The sequence below is a fragment of the Mustela lutreola genome, chromosome 2 (genome assembly GCF_030435805.1).
Source record: "Mustela lutreola isolate mMusLut2 chromosome 2, mMusLut2.pri, whole genome shotgun sequence".
Taxonomy (NCBI): domain Eukaryota; kingdom Metazoa; phylum Chordata; class Mammalia; order Carnivora; family Mustelidae; genus Mustela; species Mustela lutreola.
The window spans coordinates 38,237,476-38,258,334 of record NC_081291.1 but is presented as its reverse complement, the minus strand read 5'-3'; positions in this window follow the sequence as shown (position 1 = coordinate 38,258,334).

The window sequence follows — 20,859 nt, the reverse complement described above, 5'->3', positions numbered from 1 at the left end:
TTTTACATGTTATTCAAAAATATTTTTTCCTCATTACCAAAACTACAGTTGTACTATTAGGTCTAGGTTTACTTGAAACTCTGGAGTTTAAGAAAAACAAAACAAAACAAAAACAAAACAAAACAACAAACAACAAAAACAAAAAACTTTGCTTTCTATTTCATCGTTATGCTTCTAGTTTTGAGTCTGCTGTGTTAGTGAATTTTGAAATCATTAGAAATATATAGCTGAAACAGTAAAAGTTTTTGTAAAATGTTCACTAATGGCCTCATATATTTAACAGTATTTATTGAGTACCCACTACATTCTTGACACTATCCTAAGCCCTGTTAAGTCATCGGAGAACAAAACACATAAAGATCCCTGCCCTTCTAGAGTTTATGTTTTAGAATGGGAAAGATAGGCAATTACTATATGGTAAAAAGTAAACTACTACATAGCAGGTTAGAAAGTGAGATTGTTATGGAAAAATAAAAAAGGAAAGAGAACCCAGGGGGGTGAATGGCCAGGGGAGAGTGAGGTTCACATTATAAATAGTGTCGTCTGGGTAAGAGTTAGTAAGGGATCACCTGCAGGAAGATTCCAAGGAAGTGAGGGAAAGAGCCATTTGGTATCTGTGGGGATAATGTTCCAAGCACAGGAAACATCCAGGGCACAAAAAAATGTGAAAGTACTTCTGGAATGTAGGATGGCTGGCGAGTGCTAATGATGGAACAGAAGTAAGATTTGGGGGTGGAAGAGAGAGCGTAAGATTTGTGGGGTCAGGTCTGAGAGATAAGGAGGAGGAAAGCAACACAGAGTCATTGGTGATCTACTCTGAGTAAGATGGCGGACTGAGCAGGGAGTAAGAGGACAGGTGCTGAGCAGGGAGGAGCCTGTGCTAATCTAACTAACATTTTGAGAAGATCATGTGAAGAGGGTGTTATCATGAGAACGAGCTGTCAGGAGATGTGCATGGAGCAGGGAGATGATGGCAGGAATCTGGTGGAGAGAGGAGGGAAGGTCAAACCAGGGTCTAAGCAATAGTATTGTGATAGAAACACAACCTGGGCTTAATTTAACCTCCTTCTTCACTGTTGACACATACCTCAATGCTTTTCTTAAGTAGAGCTAGCTGGAAATCAGAAACTATTTAGGGTAACATTTCTGTTTTCCAATTAAGATCAAATTCTAGAGAAAGGACTTTCTTAAACAGTATAATTTACACAAAATTCTTATAGCTTCCTTTTTCTGTCCCTCCTAGCCAACATAATTGCTTCCACATTATTCTTGTTTCTTTACTGGCAAAAGACAGTACTATAATATATAGTATTATTTATTGAAGATTTTCTTATTATCTCTGAATTTCTGTGTTCTTTGGAGGAACTGAAATGATTTAAACAAATATTTATGGGCTATCAATTGCCTTCATAACCATCCATTCATTCCTTCATCAAATACAGTGAGTACATACTATGATCCAAGCACTGTGCTTGGTAGTTAGGTCTTATACACTTGGAATTTAAATATCAACACTTTTTTTTTTCTTCTTTAACATGTACTTTCATCCTGGTTCACCTAAGGTGCTCTCTTAGATCTTTTATTTGTAACATGTGCTCTCTCCATTTCACACAATGTATTTTTTGAATAGTCACACCTTGAAATAAATTATAACAGAAAATAGAGAGTTTCTACCCTTAGATTGTAGTATAAGAAGGACACACATGTCTCCCCATCATACAAAGCAGAAGGGATAAAGGCCAAGAAAGAGCCTTCAAAACCAGCAAAGAGGTTTTGAAGAATGAGCAGGACTCTGGATGTCAAGACGAGAGAGAGAGAGAGAGAGAGAGAGAGAGACAGAGACAGAGAGAGTGACGAGGGAGAAGGGGACAGAGAGGGTGAGGACATTCTCCTTCCTATTGCCACAAGATGGGAGTGGTGATAGATACCTGTAGTAACACATACACACTGTCTTCTTTTCTACCTAGGGAGAATTTCTGCTATGTTAGGTTTAGAATATGTTTGCAGTACAGCTTCTTCATGGCCGAAACACAATACGTGAGTTCTGCTGTAGTGAAACACAAGGGCGGATGGATGATCCTGGTGATGGGTATTAAGGAGGGCACGTGTTGCATGGAGCACTGGATGTTATACACGAACAATGAATCATGGAACAGTACATCAAAAACTAATGATGTACTGTATGGTGACTAACATAATACAATAAAAAATAATAAAAAAATTGTTTAAAGATCATTACATGATGCAAATTCCCACAATAAAGACCACAAAGCTTATGTGGAAAATGGTGTTAAGAGTGCAACACTCAAAAACAGTGATGCATAAAAATAAAAATAAAAAAAGGAACATAATAAAAGCAATGGCATAATTGTACACACTTAAGAAATCCAGAAATATGGCCATAAACATGACACTTTGCAATGGAAACAACTAAAGTTTGCTCGTGGAAGCGAAATGGGTGTTAGAAGGGATGCAGCTTGTAAGTTGTTGTGAATGGTGGAAACAGTGTTATCTGGAACTGGCTGGAATGCTGTAACACCACATGTGAATGGGTGTGATGTGTAATACATGCGGAGAACCATGGCAGAGGTTTAAGGTATACTTGGTGTGCATTTTGTATATATCTATGTGACCCTATTTAATGAGGTGCACTTTCTGCATTTACCTAACGTGTCTTGTTGACAAAATTACACAAATGCAAATGCAAAATTCACGTTTCACTGAATTGTTCCCCTCTATATTATTATGTTGTAACAAATCACATTCTCAAAAAAATATTATAGTGGAACTGCTGTAGTTTGTAGTTACTTGAACTTAAGTTTTAAACAATCCTTACCCAGACAACTGGATTTTAAAAGGCTTGAACAAACCCCCATAGGACTGGTATAGTCTCATTAATAGGTTTTTATAAAGAACGGCCCCTTTGGTTGATGAGAAAATACTGCCCCTACTTCCAGCAGTGCTGCCTGGTGAGCAGAGGTAAGGCTGGATTTCAGGTACCTGCTTCTCAGCCAGGCTGATAATACACTAAACTAGGATGAACTCTGAGAAGTTAAGGAGCTAAAAATTCACTGAGGTTCTAGGGTTTAATGTTGACGTTCTGTTTCTTTTCAGTTGTTATAGTTGTTTGTTAAAACGGCTTATAAAGTTCATTCTGTCTAATGTTTAACAGCTCCAAAATACTATGTTAAAAAGTCCTAACCTATTTACTACCATTTCATCATCTAAGGATGACAGAGAATCCCATTAAAAAGAAGTCCAGAGAAAGAAGGAAAGAAAGAAAGAAACCAACTAACCAACCAACCAACCAACCCAGAAAGGACACAAAAAGCCAAAACTATAAAAGAAAAAAAAAAGGGCACCTGGGTGGCTCAGTGGGTTAAAGCCTCTGCCTTCGGCTCAGGTCATAATCCCAGAATCCTGGGATTGAGCCCCGCATCGGGCTCTCTGCTCAGTGGGGAGCCTGCTTCCCTTCCTCTCTCTCTGCCTGCTTCTCTGCCAACTTGTGATCTCTGTCTGCCAAATGATAAATAAAATCTTAAAAAAAAAAAAAAAAGAAAGGAAAAAGAGAAAAAGAGAGACCAATGAGACTAGATCAAAAATAAAATTTCTGCTCATGCAAAGAGAATTTAATTGAAAGTGTATGATGCACAAACTATCACATCAATGGGCTAAAGGAAAAAAATTAGATAAAATTAGCAGAAGCAGAAAAACATTTGATAAAATCCAATACTCTTTACATTATATGTTAATAAAAAAATCCAATACTCATTTATGATAAAAACTTTCAGTAAACTAAAAATAGGGGGCAACTACCTTAACTTGAGAAAGAACACTTACAATTCACATTATACTTTGTGATGAAAAAACTACATACTTTTCTACTAAAATGAAGAACAATCCCCTCTCACCACTCCAATTTATCATACTAGAAATTCCAAGTAATCCAATAATGAGATTAAAAGTATACATATTTGGAAGGAAAAAATAAAACTGTTCTCAGATGCTAGAAGTGTCTGTAGAAAATCTCAAGCCCCCACCCCCAAATTTCTGGAAATAATATGCAATTACAACAAAGTTACAGGATATAATGCTAATGTGCAAAAATCAATTGGTTTCTTATACACCAGCTATGAACAGTTGGAATTTGGAATAAAAAATGTAATACCACTTATATTAGCACTGAAAAAGGAAATACTTAGGTATAAATCTGACAAAATATGTATAAGATCTACATGAGAAAAACTGCAAAGCTTTGATGAAAGAGATCAAAGAGCTAAGTAAGTGGAGAATATTCTATGTCACAGATAAAAAGACTCAATATTGTTAAGATATCTGTCCTTCCCAACTTGATCTATAGATTCAGGGCAATCTCAACCACAATCTCAGGAAATTATTTTGTGTATATCTACAAAATGATTCTAAAGTTTATAGAGAAAAGGGAAAGACCCAGAATAGCCAACACAATATTGAAAGAGAAAAACAAACTTGGAAGACTGATACTATCTGACTTTAAGACTCACTATTAAGCTATAGGAGCCAAGACAGTGTGGTACTTGTCAAAGAATAGATGAACAGATCAGTAGAACAGACAAAAGAATATAGGACTAGACCCACACAAACCTAGTTAACTGATATTTGATGAAGGAGCCAAAGCAATTCAATGTAAAAATGATGCTCTTTTCAGCAAATGGTGCTTGAGAAATTGGATATCCACATGCAAAGAAGAAGGAGGAGGAGGAGGGAAGAGGAGGGGGAAGGAAGGAAGAGTAGATAGAGATCTTACACCTTTCACAACTAACCCCAAATATATCACAGACTCAATGCAAAACTATAAAACTCCCAGAAGATAACACAGAAGATCTAGGGAAACTTGGAGTTGGTAATAACTTTTTAGTCACAAAACCAAAAGCATGATCCACGAAAGCCAAAATCAGTAAGTTGGACTTCATTAAATTTGAAAACTTCTACTCTGCAAAGGCATAGTTAGGAGAATGAAAAAACAAGCCACAGACATGGAGCAAATTTTTGCATAACATATATCTGATAAAGGACTAGTATCCAAAATATGCAAAGAACTCTTAAAACTCAGTAAGAACAATTATATTAAAAAATGGACAGATAATCTGAACAGACACCTAATCCAAGATGCTAATACAGATGGCAAACAAACACACAAAAAATGCTCCACATCTTATGTCATCAGGGAATAGCAATCATTACATACTTATTAAAGTGACTGAAATGCAAAACACTGAAAACACCAAATGCTGGCAAAGACAGAGAGCAAGAGGAACTCTCGGCTGGATGGAATGCAAAATAAAACAACTGGTTTGGAAGACACGTGTACAGGCATATGTATATTTTTTCCCCACAGTACATATATTTGACAAAGGAATTATATGTAGGTAAATAAAGAACTCTTAAAGATCAACAATAGGGGCACCTGGATGGCTCAGTGGGTTGACGCCTCTGCCTTCGGCTCAGGTCACGATCTCAGGGTCCTGGGATTGAGCCCCGCATCGGGCTCTCTGCTCAGCAGGGAGCCTGCCTCCCCGCCCCACCCCTGCCTCTCTGCCTACTTGTGATCTCTGTCTGTTAAATAAATAAATAAAATCTTTAAAAACAAAAAGATCAACAATAAAAGAGGAATCACATAAAAAATCATGAACATAAAACTTTTAACATGTACCTCATAAAAGGAAATATATCAGGGCCAATTGTCATCTGAGAAAAAGTCCACAATGAGTTAACACTTCTAACCCACTTGAAAGGTTAAAAAAAAGAAAAAAAAAGCTGACAGAACCAATCACCAAAAATGTGGAGAAACCGAACCCTCAAATATTCCTGATAGGAATATAAAATGATACAGCACTGGCAAACTGTCTGGCTAGTTCTTATAAACATTCTTGCCTCATGACCGCCATGACCAAGTAATTCTACCCTTTGGCATTCATGCAAAAAGATAGAAATACATGTTCCCACAAAGATTTCTATCTCAATCTTTCTAGCAGCATTATTCATAGTAGTGAAAAATGGAATACATTGTGGTATATCTATACAATGTCTAACCATGCGGGGATATGGGATGAATGAACTACTTACACATGCAGAAATATGCAAAAGTATCAAAAACATTCTGTTAAGCAAAAGATGCCAGAACCTAAGGAACACATATTATGTGATCCAGATCCATTTATATGAAATCCAAATACAAGTAAAACTAACCCATTGTGATAAAAATTAGATAATCATTGCAAGGAAAATTACCTGGGAGAGAGCATGAAGGAAATTTCTAAGAAACAGTCTTTACCTCATTGGGGTGATCATTATATGCATATATACAAATGCCAGAACTCATTGAACTGAACATTCAAGACCTACGTATTTTATAGTATGTTAATTATAGCTAAATAAAAATGCCCAGATGTCAGCACAATAAAATATATTCACATGAATTAAAATGTTTCCTACTATAGAATTTGGGCAGACCCTGTTCCCAAACTAATCATTTTGGAGACAGATTGAAATATTTTATTATGTTCCTATTACTCTCAAGGATTCTTATCCTCAGAGAATTTCATTATATATTAAAACAATCAAAACTGAATATCCCAAGAGAATCACATAATGTTCCAAAGTGTAAGAGACAAATGTACGTTGTACCTGATGAGGGTATCTCATGGATTTTATTTTACCCCATACTAAGTTATTTCTGATCAATTCCATTACCTTAACATTTCAAATTTGAAACTCACAAGAATCAACACTTTAGTGATGATTTTATTTCACTGAAAAGGGACACTTCAAAAATTTAAAACATTTTGAGCTTTTCTGAGGACTTCATATAATATGGTACTTTTTTTGTTCTTCTCATTTGAGCTTTTTTGAGAGAGTTTCTATTCTTTTCAACAAAGAACTCGATAGACTGTCCAAACTATTCTCTAAGAAAGCAGGAGCTTAAAGAAAAATTCAGTAATCATCCATCCATATCCAAACACTGAACAGCTGAAATATATTCTCAAGTGAAAAAAAAAAAAAAAATTTGAACAGGAGCCCAACTAACAAATTAAATGAGGTATCCTCTTTGTTGAGAACCCTGGTGGAATTGTCTCAAAACCAAAATGTAAAGATAAAATAAGAATGGGTAGAAATTATAACTATACTGTGATAAGCATATATGCAAAACCCTATTTAATCGTTGATGTCAACCAAATTCTTGGTGATGATAAGACGAAGGATATTTCCAAAACCTAATCTTGTCTGAGTTTGTGCTGGTGGATAGCCATTGGTGCTGCTGTGAACAATAAAAATAATGGCCTTTGTCCTCCTGAATTCAAAATTAGAAGATTACAGTTCAAGACTTGTGTTGCTCTTTCAATTGTATCAATTCAAGGATTCCAGTTATGGTCCTGTGCATACTCCGCCTGGCTACTTCCATTCAGGTCTCAAACTCAATTTTTTTTTTCTAAGAAACCTTTTTCAGCCCTAACCCCCAACCTCCTCCTGCACTTTTTCTTCTATGTTGATATCAGGTCACAATACTCTCTTAACAACTTATATTTTTCAATTCAACCTACTGTGATTTTAGTTACAAAACTAGCATCGGGAAGATTTATTTATTGTATCTCCATTATTTACTCTTTCAACAGGTTCATGAGAGCAGGAATTATGCTTACCTTGTTCATCAGTGTAACATCAGTCTGGGGCATTGTCTCATTACTCGATGAATATTTGTTGAATTACTGAGTCATCATCCTAAGATAAAGCCTTCACAAAATTCTACACTAGTAACCTATCACATTTTAAAACTACAGGGTGCCTGGGTGGCTCAGTGGGTTAAGCCGCTACCTTCGGCTCAGGTCAAGATCTCGGGGTCCTGGGATCGAGTCCCGCATCGGGCTCTCCGCTCAGCGGGGAGCCTGCTTCCCTCTCTCTGCCTGCCTCTCTGTCTACTTGTGATCTCTCTCTGTCAAATAAATAAGTAAGATCTTTAAAAATAAATAAATAAATAAATAAATAAATAAATAAATAAATAGATAGAACTACAATATCACCACTGGCAAAAATCCATAAAATTCCACTTTTTTTTGTTGTTGTCCCCATAAAAACCCAATGGTTCCCATGTCATTTATCAAAAGTTCTCCAAGGCATGGCTTTGTATCTTTGTCAAAAGTCAGTTGTCAACCTACATGTGGATTGATTTCTATCCTTTATTCTTTTCCATTGCTTTATTTATCTGCCTTGAAGCCACTTTGAAATGATTTTGGTTACTGATTCTTGAAATGATTCTTGAAATCCTATCATTTTAATTCCCCAATTTTTCCTTCTTCAAAATCTTTTGGCTATTCTATGTCCTTTGCATTTCTATATGAAGTTTTTAATCAGCTGTCAGTTTCTACACAAGTCCGCTGACATTTTAAATGGACTGCATCCAATCTATAGATAATCTGCAGAGAATTTATCTTGACAATATTGAAACTTCTTACTTATGAGCAAAGTATTTAACTCCATTCTTTTAACTTCTTGTTAATTTCTCTCAGCCATATTTTATAGCTTTCAAGGTGATGTTTTCTCACATATTTGTTTAGATTTATCCACATAGTTCATATATTTTCATACTATTATAAATGGTAGGATACTTTTTAAACTTTATTTTCTGATTCTTCATTGCCAACATATAGGAATACATTTTTTAAAATAATGATATTTTATCTCTCAACCTTGCAAATAAAAAGTAGAAGTCTATGTTGATTGATGAAGATGTCCTTGAAAATAATACTGAAATAAACATACTCCACAAATACTTCCTAAGCGAGAATTTTATGATTTGTATGAATAATAGAGATTGTTAGGACATTTTATGAGAATTAATTTCCTTTGTTACTAATGACTTATGTCATTAAAACATTTTGTTCCGCGTTTTTGCCTAAGTGAGAAAATATGGCTCAAGTACCCATGTAAACCTCAAAACTTTATACAAATACCAAGTAGTAGACAAAACTAACAAATACCATTTGAACAAACGAAAGAATGGAAGATCAAAACTGAGCATAAAAAATTCAACTGTCTGCTACCACAGATTTTAAAATGTGCTTTCCATCTTAGAAATTCACATGTTAGAAGACTTTTCCTGCCTTCAATCTGGTCACATTATATGATTAACGACCTGAAGTCACATGCTTCATTTTTGTCTTAAACCTTGTATGGACTGAGTGGTTACTGTAGTGAATTTCTGAAGAATTTTAACTTCCACAAACTATTAATATCTTTATCACATATATACTTTCAAGCAAAAGTAAAAATTTTATTTCACAATTACCCTGGACAATCTGACTAAAACCTATTTGTCAAATTGTGAGTAGTGATCTGATCATTTGGGTTCTTCTGCATGATCCAGCTAGTTAAGTAGGCCCAACTTTCTTTCTATTTTCACATTGATGCTTTCTGCTGTTAAGTTCTCAAAAATGCCAAAAATCCAAGGTAATAGATTTGTGCTGCTCAGGGCATATACATAATTCCACTATCCTGTGAGATCTTCAGTCTGTGAATGGCTAAAAGCTCAATCTACTGACATTGAAGTTATTCTGAAAGTATAAAATAAAAAAATATATATATAGATATGTACATATATGGATATCCATATATGTACATATCAATCAATCTATCTATCTATCTATATATATATATATTAGGGGGATAGAAATATAGACCACACCCTTTGCCACACTTAAAGAGAAGCAGAAGTGGAAGCAGAAGAGGCAGAAGCAGCAGTAGCAGAAGAGAGAGAGAGGGGAAGACTGGGAGGGAAACAAAAAACAAAATCCCAGCTTTTCACTTAAGTGTCAAAGTTGAGCAGCCCCAGAATTCTCAACCCAAGCATCCTAGTATATTTTGAAATATTTCACAGGGGAGAACTCAAGGTGGGACGTGTTCTTAAAATCACTTGGTGTCTGTAGTTCCTCTTCAAATCTCTGCTTCAGTAATCACAGTGGTTGTTTGCAATACACTATTGTTTCTAATAAAAGATCTGCTCTGTTGAGTTTAAGGAATTTGGGGACAGGAACCTCCTCCAAGCTGTCACATTTGGTTTCTTCACTGTCAGGCAAGTGGTCAGGATCAAAGGACTTGCTCTTGAGAAACAGTCTGTTTGAGGACACAGGACAACAGCCTTGCCAACTTGCTTACTATTTGTCACATTGTTCCACGTTCAACAGAATGACTTGATGCTACTGAATTACTGAGTAATTCTAAACATTTCTAAATGTTTCTTTCCAATCAGTAATGCTTCTGATTTTAACAGCAACTATATATTTAGACCAACACAGGTTCCTGAGAATATCACTGAGTTTAAAGAGGCCTGGCTGCAGATGGCACAAAAATAACTTCAAAAATATTTCTGTTGGACTTGACCCCAACAGAATTATTTAGAAATATTTCCTTTCAAATAATGCACAACTACATTTTAGAGGTTACTCATCCTGAGTCCTCACATAGGCCTCAAGGAAGAGGAAATATTTCTTAACAGTTCATACCAGTTGCTCAGTTAATGTCCTCAGGTATTTCTTCCCATGAGCACAGAAAATAGACAACTTGAAACCAGTCACTAGCCAGCTGGTTAAGGGAGTATATCAGCAAAATCTGAAGATCTGCTAGGGAGGTTCTTGGCTCAATTTCTTTTATGCTCCTTAGACTGGGTCTACTAAAAAGGGACATGCTGGAGACCCTTAAGTGTAACATTCTTGTTTGACAAATGAAGGAGCTGAGAACCAAGAAAATTAAATGATGTGACCATATTCTCCAAATAGGACAGTGATTTTAACATTGATCTCTTGACACATGGTCTAGGGTACTAGTGACTACTAATATAGTAATTGGCCTGCTGCCAAGTTCTTTGTTCTTCTTCTTTTCTTCTTCCCCCTTTTTCTTCCTTATTCCTTTAGTTCAGGCATTCTCAACTGGGAGCAATATTGTCCCTTGGTGAGGAGGGAGGCAATGTCTGGAGACACTTTTGGTTGTCACAACTGAGGAGGAGGTGTTACTTCACCTAGCGAGTAGAGGCCAGGGATGTTGCTAAACCTACCATATAGAGGACAGCCCCTCCTCTAACAAGGAATTGTCCAGATTGAAATTTCAGTAGGGTGGAAATTGATAAAGCCTGTTCTAGTTACAGTCTGCAGTGATTAAAAGTGGGTATAACCTAGGATTTTAAAAAAAAAAATAGAATCTTTATATTCTCGATGACCTCTTATATGTAACTCTAATTATGCAGATAAGAGCAGGGTTCTCTTGGATATTCGGATATTTATTTTATGAGTTCAAATCTTTAATTTTTACATATCATGAAGTCATATAATGGAAGCCACAGTTTCTGTGTGGTTTCCAATGTGATATCAAATTTGGCACTTAACCCATTTTAGTCCATTTGTCATTTTTCATTTGAAAAACTATGTAATAAAGGGTTTAAAAGTAAAGCCCGAATCAAACATTTTTAAGACTCCTAAGTTCTGTGGACCACCTTTCCCTCTGACCTGTTTGTTATAAACCCCAAATAATACATCTTGGGCATTAAGATAGGATTTTTCAAAAAGTAAAACACAAGACTTATATACAAATATAAAATGAGCCTGTGTCAAAAAAGTAAAGAATTAATGAGGAAACCAGTAAAACATCATAACTGGTTCAAAGGAGGTTTCAAATAAAATACATGCAAAGTAAGAAATGTTGATGTGGTAGAACTAGGTACTCTTCCCCTGGGCAATAAAATGTTATATTTGGGACCATCTTTTCTTCAGAATGGACATTTTATCTCTATTAAACAAAATTCACGCACTTCATTATGAACTAAAAGCATTGCAACTTAACCTCTATGTCAGTAGAGTTGTGAATTAGCTTAGATAATAACCTGTCAAAGCTGCATACCCCCATAGAGTCTAGAAATCCCTAGATCAGAAAGGTGAGCTCAACAGTGCCCAGCGCTCCACTGAAAGATACCTACTAATCTCTCTTGTCCATTTCCCATTGAGTCCTAAAGTTTCTGTCTTATGAAGAAGTCTTATAAGAGTTCAGAGTCATTTCCAGGTTTTATTTCATGATTTCACTCCTGCATCCTCTTCCACCTAACCCCCTAACACACAGAGCACTGTTGCTAAGAAGCCCTGCACAATTAGGTCAGCTGAGCCTATACTTTTTAGACCTCCCATTATAGATAGAGAAGAAAATGTTAATGAGTTAATGTAAAAATAAACCAGGAGAACACGTTTTTCTCACTGATTGCCTGACTGTTTTCTGGTACTTACATACAGCTGAGAGGGAAATTAAATTATCATCACTGATTGGAGGCTCAATGCTTGTTTTTATTTGGGGAGCAATCTGGAAACGGAGATGCTATTAGGTAGAAAGGTAAAATGTGATCTCCATGTCGAGTGCTCGGCATGCCTACCTGGAAAGATGCAACAGTATTTCTAGAATTGAAATTCTTACAGGTAATAAAACCACAGTGGTCCTATTTCTCCATGGAAAGGCAAAGAAAGGGCCCATTTTTTCAAACATTTAATCTGATTAAAAGAGAACCAAGTTTGTGCCAGAAAATTTGTAAAATAGAGAAAACCACAAAGAACACAAAATACACCTGTAGTCCCCAAACCCACAGATAAACATTGCTAATTCATTAGTATAAATCTCTTTCCTTCTCTCTCTCTCATACAATTTTCTTTCTTTCTCAGTCTATTGTTCTCCCTTATTTTATATGCACAGATTTATTTAAACACTTCATTTTTAGTACATGTTGTATACATAATTTTTAGCTTCCTCTTTTATGTAATGATACCTCTTTCCCAATCCCTAAAAATTTTCGCATCTCCATTACAAGTTCTGTTTTAAGTGAAACATGAATTTTATTGAAGTTTTGTTAAAAATTATTAAAATTGTATAATTGCTTGCTTTTATGTCTAATTTTAGAACATGTTAAAAAATTAAGATTTTTAAATTTTAATTATTATTTATATAGATGCCAGAAGGAAAAAATACATACTAAGACAGTGAATATGAAATTTCAAAAATGATTTTGTCTTAACTAAATCTTCAGTTAAATTTAGTTAAATTTTTCTTAACTAAATCTTTAGTTTTATCATCACCCTTACTAGAGTTTTAACTGGTGGGTCTAACAGAAGTGAAAAGAGAAAGTCTTCCATTTGTTATGTAATTTACAGAAATTATTATGTAAGACGCGTAGTACAATGTGGATGTTATTTCATTTTCTGAATTCAGATAGTATTACACCATAAATCTGTGTCCAAATAACTCAGATGTGCTTTTGTGTTCTTGTAGCTCAAATTCCATCAACTGAAAGATTTTTTAAATCAGAGATCCCTAAGTAATAGGTTGTTCAGAATAAAATATTGACTAACGTAAGAGAAAGGGAGAATTCATAATGTGTGATAGTTAATGAAGATCAAAACTATTGTCCGATTCTGAAAACAATATTTGGTATTGATTCTCTCTTTATTAGAGGTAAACCTGAAGTTGAGGGGGTCAGGAATTAAACAAATGGGGATTGAGGAACATAAACTAAGAACAACAAAGAATATTTTTCTCTTTTTTTGTCACCGCCCTGCTTCATTGCACGAGTTTTCCCTCATACACACTCTATTAAATACACAAAGTGCCTGGGATTTTTTTTTTTCCTACTTTCTTAGGTGAACACTATACCTTAACTGCCACAATACTGAAAAATGTAGAGTTTTTAAATGTTTATCTCTAGTACACACTGACTTTCTCCTTTATGGTATTTGTGGGTTGAATTTTTTTTTTTTTCTTTAATGGACCAGGCACAAGTCAATTCCAACTACATTTTTACTGGTGTAAAATACCAGCATAATTTATTTTAATCAATGTAGCCCTCAGCCATTTCAAATATCTTCGGGGAAAGGAATGGAAATCTCTAGAGAACAAGAAAACTGAAAAGTGTGAATCACCTACATTTCTCATTTACCCATGCTAATTAAGACCAAGCATTTGAAAGTTACCATCTGAAGGAAAATTAAGCCAATTAACCCACTGATGAAGATAATTTTCAATATTCTATCAAGAGGCAAAAATCTTCACCAGCCCTTCTTATTCCTACTGTGGAGATAATTTTCTAACTGTCTCTGAGCGCTAAGAACTGAAACGAGTGTCAAGCCAGTTCTGTGGGTTCTAATTGCAACTTTTATTTAAATTCTGATTTTCTGCCCCACAGCTCGATTTCTGATTGGTTGGACCTGATTGCTTTCCTCCTTGATTAGATTTTATTTGTAGGCCCTTGGAAACTTGCATGGATGAACATTCTCTGAATTTAGAGGGAAATCCTCCTAAGATCTAGCTTTTCTATGTCTACTAGGGCCTAAGAACCACTAGAGGTTCTTTAGGAAAGAGATTAATTTGAGAGCATTAATTACCAAATAATTATAGCCTATCTATAAGTGACTCATAAAGATGTATTTCCAGATCTAAAGCTGTTCTCAGATTAATACATTTCTCTTTAATTTCAGCATATGCAGCATTTGGTCTTTTATTGTTTTTTTGTTTTGTTTTGTTTTATTTTTTCTGTGCTTAGAGTCAGGTAGCATGGCTAGCCTAAAAAGACACATTACAGTCAAAAATACCTCTACTAACTGAAAACTGAGCAAGTTACTTTGCCCATTTCTTTGTAAGATCTTTCTTGCCTTGGGGAAGGGAGATTGAAATGATCAATTAATGCCTTTTAGACATAAATGAGAGTTGTGATTATTATTTATCCAAATACTTAAACATTTCCAATTTTAGACCACAATTAATGGATTTTCACAGAATAAAATAAAATAAAAATCATTATTTTACATATGGCCCTGTTCCTGCTTTTCTTGCTTACAGGCTTTTGAGTTTATGGTCCTCGCTGTAGGTTCTCCATCACTGGCACACACTTCTACCTCATTTTGCCTGTCTCCAGCACAAACAATTTTGGGAATATGTTAGCACCTTTCTTCCATGAGGAAAACAGACAACTATTTGTATTTAAGCCCCCATGATCTCCTATATGTTATTTCTGGAACTAGACCATCTTCAACATGCCTAAACACCAACAAGAAGAGTAAATAATCCCATGAGTCTCCTTGGAGATAGAGGTGAGACATTTTAGGATTTTTTTTTAACACGTAAAAATTTTTTTTTACAGCAAAAATCTAATTTATATTCATGCAATATTTTTATAATACATTTGAAAATATTTTATTTAGTTATGAGAGAGAGAGAGAGCAAGCATGAGCAGGGAGCAAGGCAGAAGGGGGATGGAGAAGCAGACTCCCTGTCGAGCATGGAGCCTGACAGTGTTCGATACCAGGACCCTGAGATCATGACCTGAGCTGAAATCAGACAGTTAACCAACTGAGCTACCCAGGCGCCCTTATAATACATTTTTTAAAAGAAAAACACAAGCAATTTGTTATACTATATCCAAGATGTTTAAACAGACTTTAAGAAAACTTTTTCTTCTTTAAGATTTGTTTGAGAGAAAGAGAAAGAAAGAGAGCACGAGCAGGGCTGAGGGAGAGGGACAGGCAGACTCCCCACTGAGTAGGGACTTGATGAGGGGCTCTATTATAGGACCCTACGATCATGATCTGAGCTGAAGACAGATGCTTAACTGACTGAGCCACTCAGATGTCCCAAGAAAACTTTTTCTTAATATTTTCATCATATGTCACTACAAATAACTGTATACTTTATTCAACTATATTTACCATTAATAATGATAGATTAAGATAGTGGCTCTCAGGGTACCTGGGTGGCTCAGTGGATTAAGCATCTGCCTTCAACTCAGGTCATGATCCCAACATCCTAGGATTGAGCCCCGCATCCCACTCTCTGCTAGGAAGAGAACTTCCTGCTTCTCCCTCTCTCTCTGCCTGCCTCTCTGCCTACTTGCAATCTCTCTCTCTCTGTCAAATAAATAAATAAAAATATTAAAAAAAAAAAAGATGGTAGTTCTCATTGTACTATTGTACATCAAATACAGGAAAATATAGATCAAAAGACAGTCACGCTCCATTTTAATCAGAACACAATGAAATCATGGCAACACACCCACCAGTATGTTTCCAGAAACAAAGATTCCTTTTTCTAAAAACATTCAGTGAACAATTTTGAATTTGTGGTGATTTCGGAATGTCTACATGCATGTCTTTCCTGATTTGGGTGTAATAATGAAATCTGTGATACTCAATGAAAACAACCACGAAAGTACAAAAAAGCCTCCTGGTACATCAGAGAACGTGTGGAACAACTAACTGTTCGATGACTATTTGTAAGTCAGTTAGTGTATGCTACCTAGGACATGGACAATGAGCCATAACATCCAGGTGTCTTTCCCCAGAAAGGCTCTTCATAGAGGGTGTAGACTCCTCTTCCATCTCTCTGAGTTTTTGGAGAACTGTTAGTTACTTTCTTCAGTGGAGAATAAAGACAATAAACCAAAGAACAAGCTCTGTTAGGTATAACACCATTTTACAGAACGTATAATTGTGGTGGGGTTTCAACACATAAGAGAATCTATTTTCACCTCATATATAACCTATAGCCTGGAATTGACTATATCAAACCCTTCTTCCAATTAGTGTCAGTGGCAAATACAATGGACACCTAGTCACAACACTAACTTGAAGGACTGATCCAACAGGAAGATTTGGGGGTAGTAACTATGCAGTAGGTTAACACATGAAGGTCTCAAGTGAGCCTTGTAACCTTCAGGTATTACCTCACTGCCTGAATTAAGAAGTTAGACCAACGAATCAGAGTCTAACTCTTGGGCTTGGAGCTCCATGTAGTTTTTTGTTATTCAAGAAAAAGAGGATACATTTGACTTTGGCCATCTGAGAGACAAAAATATGGCCTATTGCAAAATCTTAATGGTGTATCAAAAGCATGTTCTGAAAAATCTGACCATGTCTTATATTCAGTTTCTTGGAAATAGACTCCTACTTAGGAAGTTACCTGGAGAAGATTTATTGGGGAGCATGGGGGCACTCTTGAGAAATATTCTTGGAAAGACCTGAATTAAAGAAGGAGTCAAGGTCCTATTTTTAAAGACAGAGTTACATACAGTGGCTTCAAAGTGGCCATTGCCTTAGGGGAAGACTATCTAACTACAGTAGAATTTTAACTTAACACTTTGTTCTACCTAGGGTTCCTTAAGTTTATACATGATAATTTTTTTTAAAGATTTTATTTATTTATTTGACAGAGAGAGAGAGCGATCATAAGTAGGTGGAGAGGCAGGCGGGGGGCGGGGAGCAGGCTCCCTGCGGTGCAGAGATGCGGAGCTCAATCTCAGGACTCTGGGACCATGACCTGAGCCAAAGGCAGAGGCTTTAACCCACTGAGCCACCCAGGCACCCCTATACATGATAATTTTAAATTACTCCTAAACCAATTTCACCTGACTGATGTCTTAGTTCTAGGAAGTAGATTGATCAAGCCCAGTGTTGACTGACATTGACAAAGGGAGTAAATACTCTAATAGGTAAGATCTTCCTATTTTGCAAAGGATGCTGGGTTTTACTCCTGTGCCAAGCTATTTGATGGCTTTGTTCCAGGTGGCTGCCTGGAACAACGAGTAGAAAAGCATTCTGAGGCTGGGACTGAGCTCGGTAGAAAAGTGATCTCAGACTATTAGTGATGTCTGTCACAAGAGTTGGAGGGGGAAATGACAGGATCTATGCCAGGTGTTTCTGCTATCCCGGCTCTGGCTATAGAGCTTCATTTTCAAAGCCAGAGCCCTTGAGCAATAGCTTATCGGACATGAATTTCCTGGGCCAGTGACAAAATTCAATAGCTCTGCTAGCTTATTTACATGGGCAATATCAAACATTACAACTGAAAAGATTTAATCCTTGGCCTGTAAATTTCTCATGGAAAATTCTTATGAATTTCACTCAATGAAAAGGAGTCCTTCCTGGTATTATATATCCCTTTAAGTGGTTTAAAATGATAGTGAGGTGTGTGTGTGTGCGTGTGTGTGTGTGGGGGGGTGTGGTGTGTGTTGGAGGGAGAGTATATACCACATAGATGAGTAGCAATTCTATTTAAATCAGCCATAAAATTATGTGTCTGGTTTAAAAAAAGGAAAAAAATGACCAAGCTCTGCACAAAACATGCAGAAAAATCACTTCATATTGTATTTAGATTGATTTGGATGACAACAGAAGGAGAAATGTAATGTAAAATGCCATAACTTTTACCACCCATCCGTGAGTAATACACTGCTAAGATATAGCATATTTACAGTAGAAAGAAGGAGTCCAGATTTGTCCCAATTAACCTTGTAACTAGATGTACTCCAGTGCTTATTAATGACAGTAATGAGATGCAGACAAGACAATGCATTAAACATCATTGGCATATAAATTAAATTCACATACAGTTTAAAAGGAATAGATACCTTTATGTACTGGACACGAAGGGAAATTATTAAGAAGCTATTTCATAAGAAAAAGCTAATTAGAAAGAAAATTCAATACTTTCTCTAGTGCTCATCTCCATCAGTGTTGGAAACAAGTTTGACCACGAACTAAGAAATTGTTCCCATTGAAATTACTGTGCAAGGTATGAAATTAATTTTATGATTGTCCCAATGGAAGCTACAGTAGCTACAAATACTTATATGCCCATTATCATTTTCCTCTATATTGGCCTACATTTTAATTTGCTTAGGTTTCTATCTAAAGCTTATGAATAATTTAAAATAGATCTTCTGCTGTCTTCACAGCAAAATAATGATAGATAGAAGAACAAGATAGACATTTTGCTGTACACAGAATCCAAACTCAAGAGCGAAAAAAAATGCAAAATACATGCAGGAAGATTGTTCTAAAAGGTCATTTGTAAGACTATATAATAAAGGGTAGCTCAAGGTCCAACATTTAACAACATGACCCTGGTTTAAAAATATTTGGTAATTAGCTAAAAGGATTCCAAATAGGATCTGGGTGTCCTATGGTAACTCTTCAAAAGATTGTTTTCCTTATCTTAGAAAGAGAGTCTAAATTTTTTTCAGAGCTTCTGACAGTTGAAATTTGATGAGGACATTGACCTCTCCTGACAGGTTTTGGAAAATATTAGCATATTGAAAGGCGGAAGACAAAACTGGGTCTTCCCAATTGTCACAGACTAATAACTACTGCTTTTCCCCCCAAGATCAAACTAAACACCAGAGCCAGTCTCACAATAGCAGCCACCAAAAAGGAGGGGGCGCTCCTCCCACTCACCTATGTAATAAACATCAAACAATCAGGTTGGCACTGACATTAAGTACAAGAGTGTCAGAGTCACCATCAGAAATCAATCAAAGACATTTTTCTTTTGTGAGGGTTTTTTTTTTTTTTTTAAAATTCACAGCAATTCAGAGAACCAAAGAGGAAAAGCAAGCTTCTAAACAAAAACGAAATTAGTAACAGCAGACCCATTGCCAAGGGCAACATGTATTTGACAGAAGAGGAGATGACAGATGAGTCCTCATTCCCAGTCTAAATTTTGTCTACAAAATGAATTCATAATATCTTAAATATTATCAGGCACACTTTGCTCACCTTTGTTCTACAGAATGGAAGGGGGCTGTGTTGGCAGAAGTCAACAGAGATGTAATTTCCTCCTTTTGCCCCCTTGTGATCGACCCCATTTACAGTTGACAGTAATTGTTGTAGTTTTTCTATACCCCCAACACCCCATCCTCTTCATCTTTTCTTTGTATTCATGAATCTTTTTTTTCTCTCCTCTTTCTGTATCAAGTTAGTTGCCATTGTCTAGTTTCTGTCACGGGGACCATGAGTTTAAAAAAAAAAGAAAGAAAGAAAGAAAAGAAATCACTTGAAATACTCTTAATCAAAATCATCCTTAATTTTAAAATTGTGTTCTTTGAAAAATATTTGTTTTCCCAGAATTCAATTAGAACGATTTCATTTTATAATACTAGAAGTTGTCAGGGTTCATCTAGTGCAATCTCCTCATTTTATAATGAGAAAATTGAGTTCTAGAAAGATGATGTGGTTTCATCAAGGTCACATTAAATACCTAATATTAGCACAGTCACTAAAAAGTATTTAGCAAACTGTTTTCAGTTGTATTTTGCACTCTGATTTTGAATCTCTCAAAACCTCGTAGAAAATCAGGAATTAATTATCACCACTTTATAGATTTAAAAAAATGCAGGCTCAGAGAAAGGAATTGGTTCCCCTCAGGTCACACAGTAAGTGATAGCCTTTCTGACTGCAAGTATAGCCCTATGGTATGTTACTGTGGTATCATACCACAGTAGGTAGATTATTCATAAAAATAGAAATTTGTATCTTTATATTCACATTAAGTGGTACTTTCATTGTCATTTCCCCCAACTCCAAAATAAACTAATCACCTTGGTAAAGACTACCATCTCATTGTATTTACAAGCTCTATGAATCTAATAAAAAATGGGCCAGGGATTATTTTTCAATACGTATATCATGGGATGAGCTGAAGTGACCCGATGATAATGGGTTCATACATCTTACTGACCAAAGCAAATCAGTCTTACACTTTTCAAAACTGGTGCCCCTCACACAAGACATTACAAATTATCTAATGATTAGAAACTAGACGTTTTCAGAGAGCTCTCAATAGAACAAAATTATCCAAAACAAATGTAGGACAAATATCAAAACTATTCTTGTATTCTACTTATTAAGCTCTTTGCTACAAAAGACTGGATTCTCCCTTCTCCCACTTTTTTCTTTACCTGATAAGCTTCAGAACAGTTTCTATAAAGGACTAGCTAGAAAACAATATCGAGCTTTCAAGCACACTATGTTTAGA